Below are 19,135 nucleotides of genomic sequence, written 5' to 3' on the forward strand. Positions count from 1 at the left end.
CTCCTGACTTCGGACAGGCACATACAAAATGTGGAGGGATTAAACATGTTGGCGGGTGTCTTCCCCCTCCCCTTTAACCTCGGACAGTGGTGGATCAGCACAACACAAGAACAAACTGTACAAAACAATAATTGGAACAGGCAAATATAGATTGTGGCGGGGTTGAACATGTTTGTGGGCGCCAAACCCTCCCCTAACCTGGTGTTATAGCACAGCATAAGAACAAACTATAAAAATCAGATCAAAAAGGCTTAACTCATCAAATCGATACAAGCACTAAAACAGAAACACTAAAAATACAAAGTTAAGATTTGACTAATAAAAAAATATGTATCGAAAGTAAAAATATCTATCAGTACACATCCAACATCTAATAGATTTAGTGTAATAAAAGACGAGAAAAACAAGATGCTAAAATATAGATATCGACAGAATCCTCTCATTTTTCTGGTTGTTCTGGTGTAAAAATCAATTCAAGACACCAGCAACCCAACGACACATATATATAAAGACACCAGCAACCCAACGACACATATATCTAAAGACACCAGCAACCCAAGGACACATATATCTAAAGACACCAGCAACCGAACGACACATATATCTATAAAAGATGTCAACATACAGTCTTAAACAATAGACAAACGTCTATACAAAATGTCTAGCTCTAAGTCGTCCCGGGTCTAAATAAAGAGGTAAACATACAGTCTTAAACAATAAAAGTTCTTAAAGGTAAAAAAGGGACGAAAAGAGACTACTTTGACGGGGTACTTTGATTGAGATACATGCGGCTTAACTAGTTCTAAAAGGTAAAAAAAGGGACGAAGAGAGACTACTCTGACGGGGTACTTTGATTGATATACATGCGGCTTAACTAGTTCTTAAAGGTAAAAAAAGGGACGAAGAGAGGCTACCTTAACGAGGTATTTTTATTGAGATACATGCGGCATAACTAGTTCTTAAAGGTAAAAAAGGACGAAGAGAGGCTGCTACCTTGACGGGGTACTTTGATTGAGATACGTGCGGCTTAGCTAGTTCTTAAAGGTAAAAAAGGGACGAAGAGAGGCTACTTTGACGAGGTATTTTTATTGAGATACATGCGGCATAACTAGTTCTTAAAGGTAAAGAGGGACGAAGAGAGGATACTTTGACGGGGTACTTTGATTGAGATACGTGCGGCTTAGCTAGTTCTTAAAGGTAAAAAAAGGGACGAAGAGAGGCTACTCCGACGGGGTACTTTGATTGAAATACATGCGGCTTAACTAGTTCTTAAAGGTAAAAAAGGAACGAAGAGAGGCTACTCTGACGGGGTACTGAGATTGAGGTAATACGGCTTAACTAGTTCTTAAAGGTAAAAAAGGGACGAAGAGAGGCTACTCTGACGGGGTACTGAGATTGAGGTAATACGGCTTAACTAGTTCTTAAAGGTAAAAAAGGGACGAAGAGAGAATACTTTGACGGGGTACTTTGAGTGAGATACACGCGGCTTAACTAGTTCTTAAAGATAAAAAAAGGGACGAAGAGAGGCTACTCTGACGGGGTTCTTTGATTGAGATACATGCGGCTTAACTAGTTCTTAAAGATAAAAAAGGGACGAAGAGAGGCTACTCTGACGGGGTACTTTGATTGAGATACACGCGGCTTAACAGTTAACTAGTTCTTAAAGATAAAAAAAAAAAAAAGGGACGAAAAGAAACTACTCTGACGAGGTACTTTGATTGAGATACGTGTGGCTTTACTAGTTCTTAAAGGTAAAGAGGGACGAAGAGACACTACTTTGACAAGGTACATTGATTTAGATACGAGAGGCTTAACTAGTTCAAAAAGGTAAAAAGGGACGAAGAGAGATTATAAACCATTTCTACTGGAATCATTATTTTTTGCCATCTTTTCCCGTTTTGAGTATTGAGTCTTGGATATTTTAATATTCATTTTAATACCGTTTCAATAAAAGATTGTGTGCCACAAAAAAAGTATTTAACAAGAAAACTAACTCGACTTCTTACTGAAATTCATTGGACATTGCTGTTTTAAAAATGGAAGCAGTGTTAGTTTTTTTTTAAAGATCTGGACGCGCAATTAAAATTTATTGAACATGTTGAAGGACGAACTCAAATTAAATAACTCAAATCATAACTCGAAGTTTAACTTTCAACTTGAAATGCGACTCTAACTCGGAGCTTAAATCGAAGTGTAAAGATGTAAAATTTTGTCCTGCATTTTTTTAAAGTGTAATCTCTGTCCTGTCTTTTTATTTTTCACTCTATTCGGTCCCCTCCCCCCCCCACCCCCACCCTCTTTTTACTGAAATTATTTCACAGTCACCATTTTTTTGCACGTGAACCAAAGACGACTGAAATCCCTATAAGACTAAGTTTTAAACGAATAAATATGTGCATCTTACAAACAAGTTTAAGAGCAAAACGTTAAAATATATTTTTGGAAATATGTTAATAATTTTTAGTTATGATTTATCAATTAGTTGTTGCTTAAAACGTCCAGTGGCAAATATTTAATACATATTCAGAACGAGAAACCATCAGTCCCAAATAGGTTGGCCGGTCGGAATGAAGGACGGGAAACTTGAACCCCTTACGAATTTGTTTCAAGTGTTATTTCAAGTGCAGAGGGCCAACCTACTTTCTCTACACGAAATCGATTCTGACCGGATGTGGCAGGGTATTTATACATCCCCGCCCTGTCAAACGGACACCTCCCTTCATCAAGGGTTAAAGTTTCTGCCGGAACGGGAGAAGTCCAGGTGACCATATTTCCATGCCCCAGTCAACATTGTCAACCCTTGAGATGTTTGTAGTTATGACTCAACATCATGTGCAATAAATTGTCAAAATGCATGTTTTTTCATCGGTTATCGCAGACCCCCCTTTTTGAAATTAAAAGCCTTGAACTTACTAAAATCAGAGAGAGATCATATACACATGCATGTAAAATTAAAATTGAGAATGGAAATTGGGAATGTGTCAAAGAGACAACAACCCGACCATAGAACAGACAACAGCAGAAGGTCACCAACAGGTTTCAATGCAGCGAGAAATTCCCGCCCCTAAACAAATATATATACTAGTGTTCAGTGATAATGAAATATGTCTCTGCTAAAATATACAATCTCCCTTTCTTTTATGAATGAAATATTGTAATATTATCTGGTGTATGTTCAATTATAATCACTTAACGGCATTTTTAATTGGTTAAAATAAATACATATGTGTATATTGTATTGCAATGAATGGTATTGTATTACATTCTAGATACCCGTATGTAAAAATGACTTAGCGACAGTCGTTATGAATGTGTGTTTACATATGAAACGAAAGTGGAAATTAATTTTAACCAATTCAAGTGGACAATTGTTTTTTAAAGGTAATTTTAGTTATTTCTGATAATATATGTATTGATTATTAAGACATTAATTTAAGTATCTTATAATCTATATTTGTGTGTTACACGATTTAATCTTTTTTTTTGAAGAATATCATAGGCTCTGATTGTACTGATTCATAAAAATGGTGCGTACCAAGGAGGCACCTTATGGCCGAACATTGGGTTTTATGTGCATGTCTCAGGCTTTTAACTGTCGGGTCCCCTGTTTTTTTTTAATGTGCCCCTCTGGCCCCCCTGCATTTTTGAAAGTCCTGGATCCGCCAATGGCGAAAGGTATCATATGTTACACATATAGGCCTTCCCTTTGGGGACCTCATTCGGAAATATAAAAAAATATTTGTATTGGTATATGGCACTTGTAACAAGTTAGCCTACTCTTTTGATCAACTTTCTTTTAGTAATTAAACATTGCTACATGTATCTGGTCGTAAGAGCCATACTTCCTTGTAATGCTCAGCGGATCCAGGGGGAGGGTTCCGGGGGTTGGACGATCAATGCATTTGAATGGGGACATATAGTTGGACCCCCCCCTTTTAAAATGACTGGTCCGCCCCTATTTAAATATGGTCGTAAGGGAATACTTCCTTGTACTGGCCCCATATCTGTTTCCTTGCATATACAAAAATAAATATGTAATAGTATCAAGGACTATTGCCAAGACTAATTTGCCAGTAGGACAACGTTTCAAGTAATTAGTTTACTAAGTTATTTAACTCAATTCATAGTAAACCAAATAGAAAAGATGGACTTCTTAGTACAAACTTTTGGTGTATTAGGGACGACATCAAAAGATCAATGAAGGATAAAAAACTTAATTCAAATAGTTTGGGGGTGGGGGGTTTAACTTGCTGCAAGTTTTGTTTATCCTACACCGATTTTACATATATCCATATGGGTCAATCAATTTTTCCCAAGTTAAGTTAAGAGGGGGGTAGGGGGGTCATTAAAAAAACTATCTGAATTAAGTTTTTTATCCTACATTGAACTTTTGATGTCGTCCCTAAGATGCACATATTTATTCGTTTAAATAAATTTATTTATAAACTAGTCGAACAGGTTTTTCAATCGTCTTTGGTTATACCGTCCAAATGATTTGTAATAGCTATAAGTATTCTTTCAATAGGAAGCTAACAAAGATAAAGCTATTTAAATGTCCTTATTGATTGTACACGCACAGGTATCCATTGACTATAACATTTAAAACTGATCCAGTCAGGTGAACTAGACACAGATTATTGATTTATTTCCTTTGCATGTAACCCTAAACATCATATAAATCGTGAGTAGCATGAGCCTCTGAAATTTTTTGTTTCGATCAAAAGGGGAGAGATTGTACGCTCTAGACGTCTCCTCAGGCCTGGGTCCGCCACTGCAGATCACTGCAACTGCAACCTCTTCTTCTTCCAGGTAAGGAACCGGATTCAAAACTGAATGTTATTGGTTCCGCGAAAAAAAAAAAACTCATCTGACTTAAGATTTTCCGGAGAAACAACTCCTGAAACGAGTTGTATATTATACGCACCCGTTTCGCGCCCCTGGCAAAACTATGTTTCCTGTGGAAAGAAAGAAAGGGTAAAACATACGATTTTGGTAAAACCTACTCAAAGATATACCAAGGTATTGTGAGAACACAGATAATAATATACATTTTGATAAAGTTGATCCCATGTTGTCTTCAAGTTGGTTCCAATCCGGGTCCAAATTCACGTGAGGGCCCTCATGGGGTTTTTGATTATGTGATTACTTGGCCGTTTTTTTAATGATTATTTGATTATTTAGCCAAATATTTTATGATTATTTGATTACCTAGGACTGTATTTTTAGTTTATGATTATTTGATTACTAAAGATAAGCAAATATTTAATGATTATGTGATTATATTGGCAAAAAAATGGTGATTATGTGATTACTAGGACTCCCCATGAGGGGCCTCTCACGTTAGCTCCGGGTCCACATTCACGTTCGCTCCTAGTCCAAATAACGTCTGGCAAGGCTATTTGATTTTTTTTCTGTGACGCCTTCCCCTAAGCCGTCCCAGAAAAAAATAAAAAATAAAAAAATAAAAAGTCATCTCCCCCTAAAAAAATAAAATAGCCATGCCAGACGGCATAATTATTTGTACTAGTTCGCTCCCATTCTCTTTTGCACCCCACCGTTTGCATCAAAGGATTTGTGCTGAATAAGTTCGAAAGCTTTATTTTAATCGTCCTTTTGATAGCTATAGTGTATTTTTATTAAATAAAGAAAATTTGTTTTTTTTATTGTTTAAAGTAAAATAGTGACATTCTAAAAAAGTAAACAGGTTTTCTTTTGTGAATTATTTGGACAAAATATTGTCATGATGATCATAAAGTGGCGGATCCAGAAATTTTCATAAAAGGGGGTAAGAGAGGGCCCGCTCCAGTCATGCTTCAGTGATTCCTTAAATAATCAACCAAATTTTTCCCACAAAAAGCCCTTGAAAACCCTCTAAATCAGCCTCTGTCAAAAACTAAGCCATTTGTCTTTTATACTTGCTAAAGTAGGGCAGACGAATCCAAATGGCTAACAAACTGGTAAAAATAGTTTAAGGTGGTATGGGAGTCTAAAATAAAAATGATAGAATTTGTTCATACTTTGCCAAAATGTAGTATCTATTGATACATGTTAAAAAATATTATTAAAATGATAGGTCACCGTGCATTTTTTCAAGCTACGGGTCGTGACAAAATGACAAATTTTGTATAGATTATACAGGAAAAAACACTATTTTGTGAATAGAAACTAAACGAAATGATAGAATTGTAAAATAAATTAGGAAAATATAGCTTTCAAATAATGCTTTGATAATATCAAAAGAAAAGATAGGGTCACCGTGCGTTTTTTCCGGCTAAAATACAAAGTAGAAAAATTCCATGAACAATCCAACAGAAAATGCACTGATTTAGAGTTACCTCCCCTTAAAATGACAATTTAAAAATATTTAAAAACAACCAAAAATAATCTACACTTGTACATATATTTATATTTATAAGTTATATTCTTATAAATTGGATCTTTTAAATGTAAAAAACACATGAAATATCTGCATTCTTGCATCAAATTTTGCTAATTTGATAGAAAATATGGACCTTAGATTCTCTGTTTTTTACAATCCAAGATGGCGAAAGACACCCATACCACCTTAATTCATTAAAAGTCTTCATTGTTTTACTTATACCAAGCTAACTACTTGTATTTTACTTTACACCAAACACAAATAAATCAATTTAAAACAGTAATTTTAAATAAATCATAATTAATTATTCATCTAATCACACAAAAAATATTTCATTAAAAAAATTCACGAATTTTTATTCCTAAAAATATAAATATTTTGATATATATATGTATATAAAAAAATCTAATTCAACCAGCATTTGAATAAAAAAAAGGGTGCGAAAGTAGCCAAGGGGAGAACGTGTCAGGTGCGAATGTGTTTTGGGAGCAAACGATAAGAACATATGCAGGGTTTCCCCTGGGTCAATTATTTTTTTCGCCACCTCTTTCGCCAAAACAATATATTTTTCGCCACTTTATTATTTTTTTCGCCAAGTAACATAAATATATTTTTCGTTTAAAATTTACCTTTTATCTACCCCCCCCCCCCCCCCTTTTCCCCTTAGATAAGAATATTTTGCCCCATTGTTATTATGACTATTCTCTCAAACTTATTTTAGAATCTACATTTTAATGAATAAACATTAAACATTTACTTTAAAACAACAGAATTTTTTTTAACTTAAAAGGGAAAAATATTCATTGTGTTTTAAACAACTTTCCTAAAGAGGGGCCCACTGTACTGTAATAATAAAGAAGATATAATTCCTGGAATATAACAAGATTAATGGACATGTGTTGGTCATTTTATACTAAGAAGTGTTTTTTACAACAAAACAAAAGCTTTTATCATATGAAATTGAGGCCTCATTTCATTTGTAGTCAGTACATTAAAGGGTTACTCTCATTCGAGGGGTTGTTTCAACCTTTTGGATAGATTTCTTCATAACGACAGTTTTCTTTCATTGACCATCGTTATGAAAAAGTTGAGACGTAAAACTATGCTTGAAACACGTGTGTCACTCAAACGACTTTAAAGTAGTCTCCCTAATCAATTACGTATATTAAAGTCAAAGGATAATTTAAGTTTTAAATCAGAGATTTTTCTTGCTTTTGAACATTTTTCGTCCCAACATCTTTCTTTTCTGAACTATTTTTAAGAGGAGAGGAGACGTCAAAAGTTTGCTCCAAACATGTGCATCGCAAAGTGGTAAATAAATTCTGTATGTGACATTTAGTGGAAGCCATTTAACCATATCATTTTGTCAAACAATTCAATCAACACCTTTATTAATTAATCTTTTTTTGTCATAGCTATAAAATGCAATCAGCTGATTATTGATTTTCTGTCAAAATATTAATAAGGTCAAGATAAATTCCCAGTATTGTCTGATCAGGTAAAGTCAGAGAAACTCGAAAAAAGTAAATAAACAAGATGGAGGAAAATGAATCGTTGTATATATTTTTATCGCCAAATTCTTTCGCAAATGACAAATTTTTATCGCCACAATTATTATTTTTTCGCAAATTGCGAAAATGGCGACCGCCAGCGGAAACCCTGAACATATGGATGGAAACCACCCCCCCCCCTTTAAAAATGGCTGACTCCGCCCCTGCCGTCTGTCGTATGTCCATTGTCATTGACCTCATTTTTAGCTCACCTGACCTGAAAGGTCAAGTGAGCTTTTCTCATCACTTGGCGTCCGGCGTCCGTCGTCCGTAAACTTTTACAAAAATCTTCTCGTCTGAAACTACTGGGCCAAATTCAACCAAACTTGGCCATAATCATCATTGGGGTCTCTAGTTTAAAAAATGTGTCCGGTGACCCCGCCAACCAACCAAGATGGCTGCCATGGCTAAAAATAGAACTTAGGGGTAAAATGCAGTTTTTGGCTTATAACTCAAAAAACAAAGCATTTAGAGCAAATCTGACATGGGGTAAAATTGTTTATCAGGTCAAGAATTATCTGCCCTGAAATTTTCAGATGAATCTGACAACCTGTTGTTAGGTTGCTGCCCCTGAATTGGTTATTTTAAGGAAATTTGGCAGTTTTTGGTTATTATCTTGAATACTATTATAGATAGAGATAAACTGTAAACAGCAATAATGTACAGCAAAGTAAAACCTACAAATAAGTCAACATGACCAAAATTTAACCCTTAAGGAGTTATTGCCCTTTATAGTCAATTTTTAACAAATTTTCGTCAGTTTTTGTAACTTGTACAAAAATCTTCTTCTCTGAAACTACATGGCCAAATTAAACCAAACTTGGCCATAATTATCATTGTGGTATATAGTTTAAAAAATGTGTCCGATGACTCCGCCTTCCAAACAAAATGGCCGACATGTCTAAAATTAGAACATAGTGGTAAAATGCAGTTTTTGATTTATATCATTAAAACTAAGACATTTAGGGCAAATCTTTCAAGATTTAAATGTCAATCAGAATAAGATCTATCCCCTCGAAAATTTTCAGATGAATCTTACAACTTGTTGTTGGGTTGCTGCCCTAAAATTGGTAATTTTAAGGAAATTTCGCAGTTTTTGGTTATTATCTTGAATTCTATTATAGATAGAGATAAACTGTAAACAGCAATTTTGTTCAGAAAAGTAAAACCTACAAATAAGTCAACATGACCAAAATTGTCAGTCAACCCCTTAAGGAGTTATTGCCCTTTATAGTCAATTTTTAACAAATTTTCGTCAGTTTTTGTAACTTGTACAAAAGTCTTCTTCTCTGAAACTACATGGCCAAATTAAACCAAACTTGGCCATAATTATCATTGTGGTATATAGTTTAAAAAATGTGTCCGATGACACCGCCTTCTAAACAAAATGGCCGACATGGCTAAAATTAGAACATAGTGGTAAAAAGCAGTTTTTGATTCATTTCTTTAAAACTAAGACATTTAGGGTAAATCTTTCAAGATTTAAATGTCAATCAGAATAAGATCTATCCCCTCACAAATTTTCAGATGAATCTGACAACTCATTGTTGGGTTGCTGCCCTTAAATTGGTAATTTTAAGGAAATTTCGCAGTTTTTGGTTATTATCTTGAATACTATTATAGATAGAGTTAAACTGTAAACAGCAATTTTGTTCAGCAAAGTAAGATCTACAAATAAGTCAACATGATAAAAATTGTTTACGTATCAGACCTCAATTTCCTTCCCAAATATCACTTCTTTAAGTATCATTCTGTTAATAACCCTCACTAATTTCAACACCCCCGAACAGTGAAATTTTTATCGGCGAACAGTAGAATTTTATTACATAATCTGAAAGATGAAACCTTGAACTTCACAGGAAAAATACTCCTACTGCTGTGAAAAATCTTTTAAGAAAGTATCAGTTCATTATGTAAAGCCATTATTATAGCATTTTTTCAAATAATATAGAATTTTCAGCTAAATGATAGCATCAAAGGCATAAACCTTGCTACTTAAAAGAAGCAAAAAGTTCACATTTATTAATTTTACTAATTAAAAGATATTATTTAAACCTACATGTATGTGTTTTAAATTTTGAAAAAAACTACAAAATCCCAATTTGTGATTAAACCTTGAATTTGCTACTCAAATAAGTGATTTAAAAATCACTTATTTCAGTAAGTCCTCTGACTGATTGTGTTTCCAGTCGTGTCCGTGTAGTTACTCATAAACCATTCAACCAAAGCTTTTAAAATTTAAATATGTTGTTACTGATGACAAAATTGAGGTCAAGTGTAATAATGACGATTTTGACTTTTACCGTTCAGGAGTTATGGTTCTTGAAAGATTGAAAAATTGTGTTTCTAGTCCTGTCGGTGCATTTACTCTTGAACTGTTCAATCAAGGCTAAAAAAAATTTAAGATGTTGTTACTGATGACAAAATGGAAGTCAAGTTCAATAATGACGATTTTGACTTTTACCGTTTAGGAGTTATATGGTTCTTGAAAGATTGAAAAATTGTCATGATTGTGTTTCCAGTCGTGTCCGTGTAGTTACTCATAAACCATTCAACCAAAGCTTTTAAAATTTAAATATGTTGTTACTGATGACAAAATTGAGGTCAAGTTTAATAATGGCGATTTTCACTTTTTCTGTTCAGGAGTTATGGTTCTTGAAAGATGGAAAAATTGTGTTTCCAGTCATGTTGTTGCATTTACTCATGAACTGTTCAACCAAAGCTTTTCAAATTTTAATATGTTGTTACTGATGACAAAATGGAGGTCAAATGTGATATTGATGGTTTTCACTTTCACCGTTCATCAGTTACAAATGTATGGTCCTTGTGATATTGAAAAATGCCAGGACACAAATAAATGTTAATAAATCCAGTTTGCTGTCACATGTGTCACTCTGACAGCCTCTTGTTTTACGTTGGCCTGCTACTAGTATTTTAAAAACTATATTAGATAGATAGAATTTTAATAAGCAAAACCGATCAGCAAGACAAGATCAACAAAGATTTCTATTCTAGTCAACAACATGGAGAGTGCACATTGTTGAAGATGCACATAGACCTAGGTGAGCGACAGAGGCTCTTTGGTTATTATTTTCTGAAAATCATAAAATTATGGTCCGCAGATCTGTAAACCAACAAATTTAAAAACTTGCCTTATGGGAACTGAAATATTATTTCTCTTTTTACGTGTTTAGGTAAGCTTTTGCCATGACTTTGTGTCAGTCCATCTGTCCCGACGTGACACAAAAATAACTCCCACAAGACATACTTGCTAACAACACAGTGACATGACACAAACATAACTCCCATTAGACATCCTTGCTAATAACACAGTGAGGTGACACAAAAATAACTCCCGTTAGACAGCCTGGCTAATAATAGTGACATGACACAAAAATATATAACTCCCATTAGACAGCCTGGCTAATAATACAGTGACATGACACAAAAATAACTCCCATTAGACAGCCTGGCTAATAATACAGTGACATCACACAAAAATAACTCCCATTAGACAGCCTGGCTAATAAAACAGTGATATGACACAAAAATAACTCCCATTAGACAGCCTGGCTAATAAAACAGTGACATGACACAAAAATAACTCCCATTAGACAGCCTGGCTAATAAAACAGTGACATGACACAAAAATAACTCCCATTAGCAGAGCTCCAGATAAGCTGCGTATTTGCGTGATCACGCAATAAAAATAATTGAAAACCCAATGCAAGTGTTCATTCCTGCGTTCTTAAACCCAATTCATTCAAAGAAAAACCCAATTATTTGTCAAACCATGAGTTCTTAACGCTTTAAGTCGATATTGTATGCGTTATTTACCCTTATCTATTACATAGTCGTCGCATAAATCTATTTATGTAATATTGAAAATTGGAAATGTCCTTTTGTTCTAAAAATAGAGCGTTGTTAAAGGTATACATGGTGATGAAAACATTTCGATCTTCTCTGTCTTTATCTAATTATCGTTAGCCATTGCGTCATAATTCTTTTCGTACTCCTCGGGATTGAACATAACACTGACTTTGCAATAAATTAAAACGAAAGTAAATTTCCGGTAAAGATATTGAATAGAAGCTGTTCAAGCATGTTTGAGTTTCTTTTTGAGAGGATTATGATGTTAACAAGACTCAGCTAGTGTTGTCAGGAAGCGTCGCTTGAATGCACGTGGTCGTGCAATGGCGAATTCAGGCGTGTTTGCGTGCTTAAATTACTTATATGAAGTCAGCATCGGAAACCAAAAGTTCTGATATTAAAGGGACAAGTACATTCAGATTTATGTAAATAAAATTAGACAAAAAAAATGTTTATTTTTAGTTCAAGAGTATATATTTATTTCATTTTAGTTAATGAGTTAACACACACATTCAACATCTTCAATATCGATTCCTGTTAATAAAAAAACCAATACATTAAGGAGCTTGGTGGTGAAAAACCCAATTTGATATTTGTTTGAGGGGTGAACTGGAATTAATAATGCAATTAAAAAACTATTTCACTCAATTAAATAAAAAATGGAGGGGTAAAAACCCCAATTTGTGAATTCTTATCTGGAGCTCTGCATTAGACAGCCTGGCTAATAATACAGTGACATGACACAAAAATAACTCCCATTAGACAGCCTGGCTAATAATACAGTGACGTGACACAAACATAACTCCCATTAGACAGTCTTGCTCATAATACAGTGACATGACACAAAAATAACTCCCATTAGACAGCCTGACTAATAATACAGTGACATGACACAAAAATAACTCCCATTAGACAGCCTTGCTAATAATACAGTGACATGACACAAAATAACTCCCATTAGACAGCCTGACTAATAATACAGTGACATGACACAAAAATAACTCCCATTAGACAGCCTGGCTAATGATACAGTGACATGACATGCATGACACAAAAATAACTTCCATTAGACAGCCTTGCTAATAATACAGTGACATGACACAAACATAACTCCCATTAGACAGTCTTGCTCATAATACAGTGACATGACACAAAAATAACTCCCATTAGACAGCCTGACTAATAATGCAGTGACATGACACAAACATAACTCCCATTAGACAGTCTTGCTCATAATACAGTGACATGACACAAAAATAACTCCCATTAGACAGCCTTGCTAATAAGGCAATGACATGACACAAAAATAACTCCCATTAGACAGCCTGACTAATAATGCAGTGACATGACACAAACATAAGTCCCATTAGACAGCCTGGCTAATAATGCAGTGACATGACACAAAAATAACTCCCATTGGACAGCCTGGCTAATGATACAGTGACATGACACAAAAATAACTCCCATTAGACAGCCTGGCTAATGATACAGTGACATGACACAAAAATAACTCCCTTTAGACAGCCTGGCTTATAATACAGTGACATGACACAAAAATAACTCCCATGAGACAGCCTGACTAATAATGCAGTGACATGACACAAACATCACTCCCATTAGACAGCCTGACTAATAATGCAGTGACATGACACAAAAATAACTCCCATTAGACAGCCTGACTAATAATGCAGTGACATGACACAAACATAACTCCCATTAGACAGCCTGACTAAAAATGCAGTGACATGACACAAAAATAACTCCCATTAGACAGCCTGGTTATAATGCAGTGACATGACACAAACATAACTCCCATTAGACAGTCTTGCTCATAATACAGTGACATGACACAAAAATAACTCCCATTAGACAGCCTTGCTAATAAGGCAATGACATGACACAAACATAACTCCCATTAGACAGCCTGGCTAATAACATGAATAATGCAGTGACATGCCACAAACATAAGTCCCATTAGACAGCCTGGCTAATGATACAGTGACATGACACAAACATAACTCCCATTAGACAGTGTTGCTCATAATACAGTGACACGACACAAAAATAACTCCCATTAGACAGCCTGGCTAATGATACAGTGACATGACACAAAAATAACTCCAATTCGACAGCCTGGCTAATAATACAGTGACATGACACAAAAATAACTCCCATTAGACAACCTTGCTAATAACAGGCCTTCATGCTTTTATGAATTTGTCCTAAAAACTCCTACACCAAGCTATGTATGGTACTATATACAGAAGGTTATATCTCTTTCATTCATGACAAGATACTTGTTACAAGCTAAAAAAGTATATAATACATAATATATTCAGAAATGGTTCAACCAATATTCATCTGAAACTGTATTAGAGCTATCTTATATTTTCAGTTTAAAGATCTACTGTACGTTTTCATTTGCTTCAAGTCCAGTGGCTTTAATACACGTTTAGTAAAGGTAAGTGAATATTATAGTCATATTGTATTGAATCGGTAAGTTATTTATTTTATCAAATGAAATTCAATTGACTATGTTAAAATGCTTTAAGGGGAGATAATAAAGAGCTAACAGGATTAACATTTTGCACTCATCTACTTTTGTTGTATATATACGGGAAACAAAAAAATATGTGACATAACTACATGATTACTTAACTAACATGTCTAACAAAATGTAATGAGTTTTCGACAATGAAGTCAACTTGGGATATTTATGTTAATGGGACAGCAACCATTCAATGAAAGAGGTCAAAATTGTATTCAACCATTGAAAAGCATTTTTAAATTATAGACCTAGAAGTGGGTTTGTACTTACATTCATGAGCAACACAAGTGCCATCTGCTTACCGTTACGGAGCACCTGAGATCACCCCCATCGTTTGGTTGGGTTTGTGTTGCTCAGTCTTAAGGTTTTTATTTCTCTATCGACAAAGTGGAAGGGGACTTTAGGTTTGCACTAAGTCAGTCTGTCTGTCCATCCATCAGTCCAGCAAATCAGTTTTCCAGTTTTTATACGCCCGTCAAAATTTTGACGGGCCTATTGGGGGGGGGGGGGGGGGGGGGGGGGGGTTACATGTCGCACCGTATAGATCTCAGAAACTATTTATGATTATTGCATAAAACTTCACACACTTGTTAGTTATATATGAATCTGAAGATCTGTATACTTTTTCGTGATGATTCTTTATTTTATTTTTGAGTTATATAAATTGAATTTTTATTGAGCTTTTTGGTAAAAAACATAAAACATGTTGTGAGCATTTTTTTTCCTGTCTCTTATATAAACTTCCTATTGAGCAGGAATAAGGATGAGCCAGGATATACTTAGCATGACTTCCTGAACAACCCTGTGTTATTCCAAAAACAGTTTTTGATGTTTTTTTCACAAGACGACGGGCGTATCATGCGCTTGTGGCGCAGCTGTTTATTAGTCCCCTACAGACGAAGTCGAAGGCGACTTTAGGTTTGCGCTCTGTCCGTCTGTCTGTCCATCTGTCAGTCCGGCAAATCAGTTTTCCAAACTTTTTTTCTTCATGCTTGAAGATATTGATTTGATATTTGGTGTATTGTTTTATCATGACAAGTTACAGGTCAAGTTCGATTTTCACGATTTTAGCTTTTCTCCATGTTCAGGTGAAGCCCTTTCTCTAGAATTAAATTTTTGATGAAATACAATGTACTTATTATTTACTAAATTTCTGTTCAAAGGGAAATAACTCATTTTTAAAAAGACATTGTATAAAGATAAATGACATTTTGTATTTTTCCTTTTCTTTAGTAAATTGTTTGAAGAATGAAGTGGTAGGTTTTTGTCTCGCTTGACGGAGTCAAATTATTATTTGTCCCTGTCCCTTCAGTTATGGTCTATTGACTTTGAAACTTTTGCTTTGTTTTCATGTATTAGTTTGTGATTAGGTCAATTTATGGGGTACCACTAGTGGTAAGTTAATGATAATTGGTATACAGTTGTTTAAGCATTAGCATATCTCATTTCCATGGAGATAATTTGGCCCCGCCCCCTCAGTAATGGTCAATTGACTTTGAAATTTTTGCTTAATTTTCATTTATTAGTTTGTGATTAGGTCAGTTTATGGGGAACCAATAGTGGTTAGTTAATGATAATTGGTATGCAGTTGTATAAGCATTGGTATATCGTATTTCCTTGGAGAATATTTGGCCCCCCCCCCTCAGTCATGGTCTATTGACTTCGAAATTTTTGCTTAGTTTTCATTTATCAGTTTGTGAATAGATCGATATATGGGGAACAACTAGTGGTAGGTCAATGAAATTAGGTATGCAGTTGTATTAGCATTGGCACATCTCATTACCATAGAGATTATTTGAACCCGCCCCCTCAGTTATGGATTATTGACTTTGAAATTTTGCTTAGTTTACATGTATTAGTTTGTGTTAAGGTTTGTTTAAAGGTAACTACTTATGATAAGTCAATGGTATTTGGTATGCAGTTGTATTAGCATTGGAGATTGTTTAGCCATGTACCTTCAGTCATGGTTCATTGACTTTGAATATTTGCAAAACTTACATGTTAAAGTGTTGCTATTTTAATTTCAACATTTGCATTATCGAAATTCCAACAAAGCGAGACATATCTCTGTGATAATTGTTTATTTTGTTATTTTATATAGTTTACACCATGACAAGTTAAAGATCAAGTAAGAATTTCTTTCCATTACAATGATTTTTTTAACCCGTAGGGGACTATGTCATGTATGTATTGCCATGCTTGATTTCTTTGTGCTTGAAGATATTGATTTAATATTTGGTTTATTGCTTCATAATGACAAGTTACAGATCAAGTTTGAATTTAGTTCTGGTCTGATGATTTTGTGCAGAGTTATGGTCCTTGGACTTCGAAAATTTACTTAAATAATCAGTTTTTCACACTTTGTTGTCATGCTTGAAGATATTGACTTGATATTTGTTATATAGTTTACACCATGACAAGTTATAGATCAAGTTAACATTTTGTTCCAGTACAATGATTTTTTAAATGGTAGGGGACTATGTATGCAATGCAATAATGTCAGAATGCTTGTTTATTTTGTGTTTTGTGTACTGTTGTTTGTTGGTGTTTTCTTTTTATACCCCTCTTTGAAAAAAGGGGGGTATACTGTTTTACCTCTGTCTGTCCGTCCGTCCGTCAGTCCGTCCGTCCCATGAAACTTTCGTCGCATTTTTCTCAGGAACTACAATACAAGGATTTCTGAAATTTGGTTTCAGGGTTTATCTAAGTCAGCTATACTGTGTGATGCGTTTTTAGATTGATCACTTGACAACTTCCTGTTTACCGAACAATTGTATGATTTTACACATGATAGCCAAGTTGAAAATTTTCGTCACATTTTTCTCAGGAACTACAATACAAGGATTTCTGAAATTTGGTTTCAGGATTTATATAAGTCAGCTATACCGAACACTTGCATATTTTTACACTATTAATATTATCCACTTGCGGCGGGGGTATCATCAGTGAGCAGTAGCTCACAGTTTCACTTGTTTAGCCTCGTCTTTAGTTTGAATATCTATAATTTGTATTTTTTAGATCCTTGTCCAGTCAATGTGATCCTTGTCCAGTCAAGTTATCATAGGTAAATGTACATTACATAAGAACTAAATGGGATCATTTACTTTTGAAATTTGTTTCAAACGTAAAATGTGAGATATATGTCAATGAGACAGCAACCCAACAAAGCAAGTATGGTGATGTATACAGGTCAATATATAGTCAACAAATCAAAAATAACCTCATATGACAAGGTCCTCATTTCAATGAACCGGGCCATAAAATTTAGGAAGATAACACAAACATTTATATGTTTATAAGAAACAGGGAGATAACCCACAAACATTGATATGTTTATAAGAAACAGGGAGATAACCCACAAACATTGATATGTTTATAAGAAACAGGAGATAACACTCAAACATTGATATGTTTATACAGGGAGATAACACTCAAACATTGATATGTTTATAAGAAACAGGAGATAACACACAAACATTGATATGTTTATACAGGGAGATAACACTCAAACATTGATATGTTCATACAGGGAGATAACACTCAAACATTGATATGTTTAATGGAAACAGGGAGATAACACTCAAACATTGATATGTTTATACAGGGAGATAACACTCAAACATTGATATGTTTATAAGAAACAGGAGATAACACTCAAACATTGATATGTTTATACAGGGAGATAACACTCAAACATTGATATGTTTATAAGAAACAGGAGATAACCCACAAACATTGATATGTTCATACAGGGAGATAACACACAAACATTGATATGTTCATACAGGGAGATAACACTCAAACATTGATATGTTCATACAGGGAGATAACACACAAACATTGATATGTTTATACAGGGAGATAACCCACAAACATTGATATTTTAAACAGGTAGATAACACTCAAACATTGATATGTTTATACAGGGAGATAACCCACAAACATTGATATGTTTATACAGGGAGATAACACACAAACATTGATATGTTTATAAGAAACAGGAGATAACCCACAAACATTGATATGTTTATAAGAAACAGGGAGATAACCCACAAACATTGATATGTTTATAAGAAACAGGAGATAACACTCAAACATTGATATGTTTATACAGGGAGATAACACTCAAACATTGATATGTTTATAAGAAACAGGAGATAACACACAAACATTGATATGTTTATACAGGGAGATAACACTCAAACATTGATATGTTCATACAGGGAGATAACACACAAACATTGATATGTTTATACAGGGAGATAACACACAAACATTGATATGTTTATACAGGGAGATAACACTCAAACATTGATATGTTTATACAGGGAGATAACCCACAAACATTGATATTTTAAACAGGTAGATAACACTCAAACATTGATATGTTTATACAGGGAGATAACCCACAAACATTGATATGTTTATACAGGGAGATAACACACAAACATTGATATGTTTATAAGAAACAGGAGATAACCCACAAACATTGATATGTTTATACAGGGAGATAACCCACAAACATTGATATGTTTATACAGGGAGATAACCCACAAACATTGATATGTTTATACAGGGAGATAACACACAAACATTGATATGTTCATACAGGGAGATTTACAAACATTGATTTGTTTATAAGAAACAGGGAGATAACCCACAAACATTGATATGTTTATAAGAAACAGGAGATAACACACAAACATTGATATGTTTATACAGGGAGATTTACAAACATTGATTTGTTTATAAGAAACAGGGAGATAACCCACAAACATTGATATGTTT

General features: G+C 34.3%; 1 protein-coding gene and 1 long non-coding RNA gene across 2 annotated transcripts in view; both read left to right on the top strand.

The window, feature by feature from the left end:
- Nucleotides 1-19,135, top strand: part of LOC134700525 (uncharacterized) — a 180,698-nt gene that overhangs the window by 89,295 nt on the left and 72,268 nt on the right. The window lies entirely within an intron of this gene.
- LOC134700489 (uncharacterized) lies at nt 3,281-17,566 on the top strand. Its single transcript, XR_010103896.1, has 3 exons — nt 3,281-3,381; nt 14,195-14,260; nt 17,366-17,566. It is a non-coding gene; the product is annotated as an uncharacterized LOC134700489 (long non-coding RNA).

This window comes from Mytilus trossulus, unplaced genomic scaffold (assembly GCF_036588685.1).
Source record: "Mytilus trossulus isolate FHL-02 unplaced genomic scaffold, PNRI_Mtr1.1.1.hap1 h1tg000158l__unscaffolded, whole genome shotgun sequence".
Taxonomy (NCBI): domain Eukaryota; kingdom Metazoa; phylum Mollusca; class Bivalvia; order Mytilida; family Mytilidae; genus Mytilus; species Mytilus trossulus.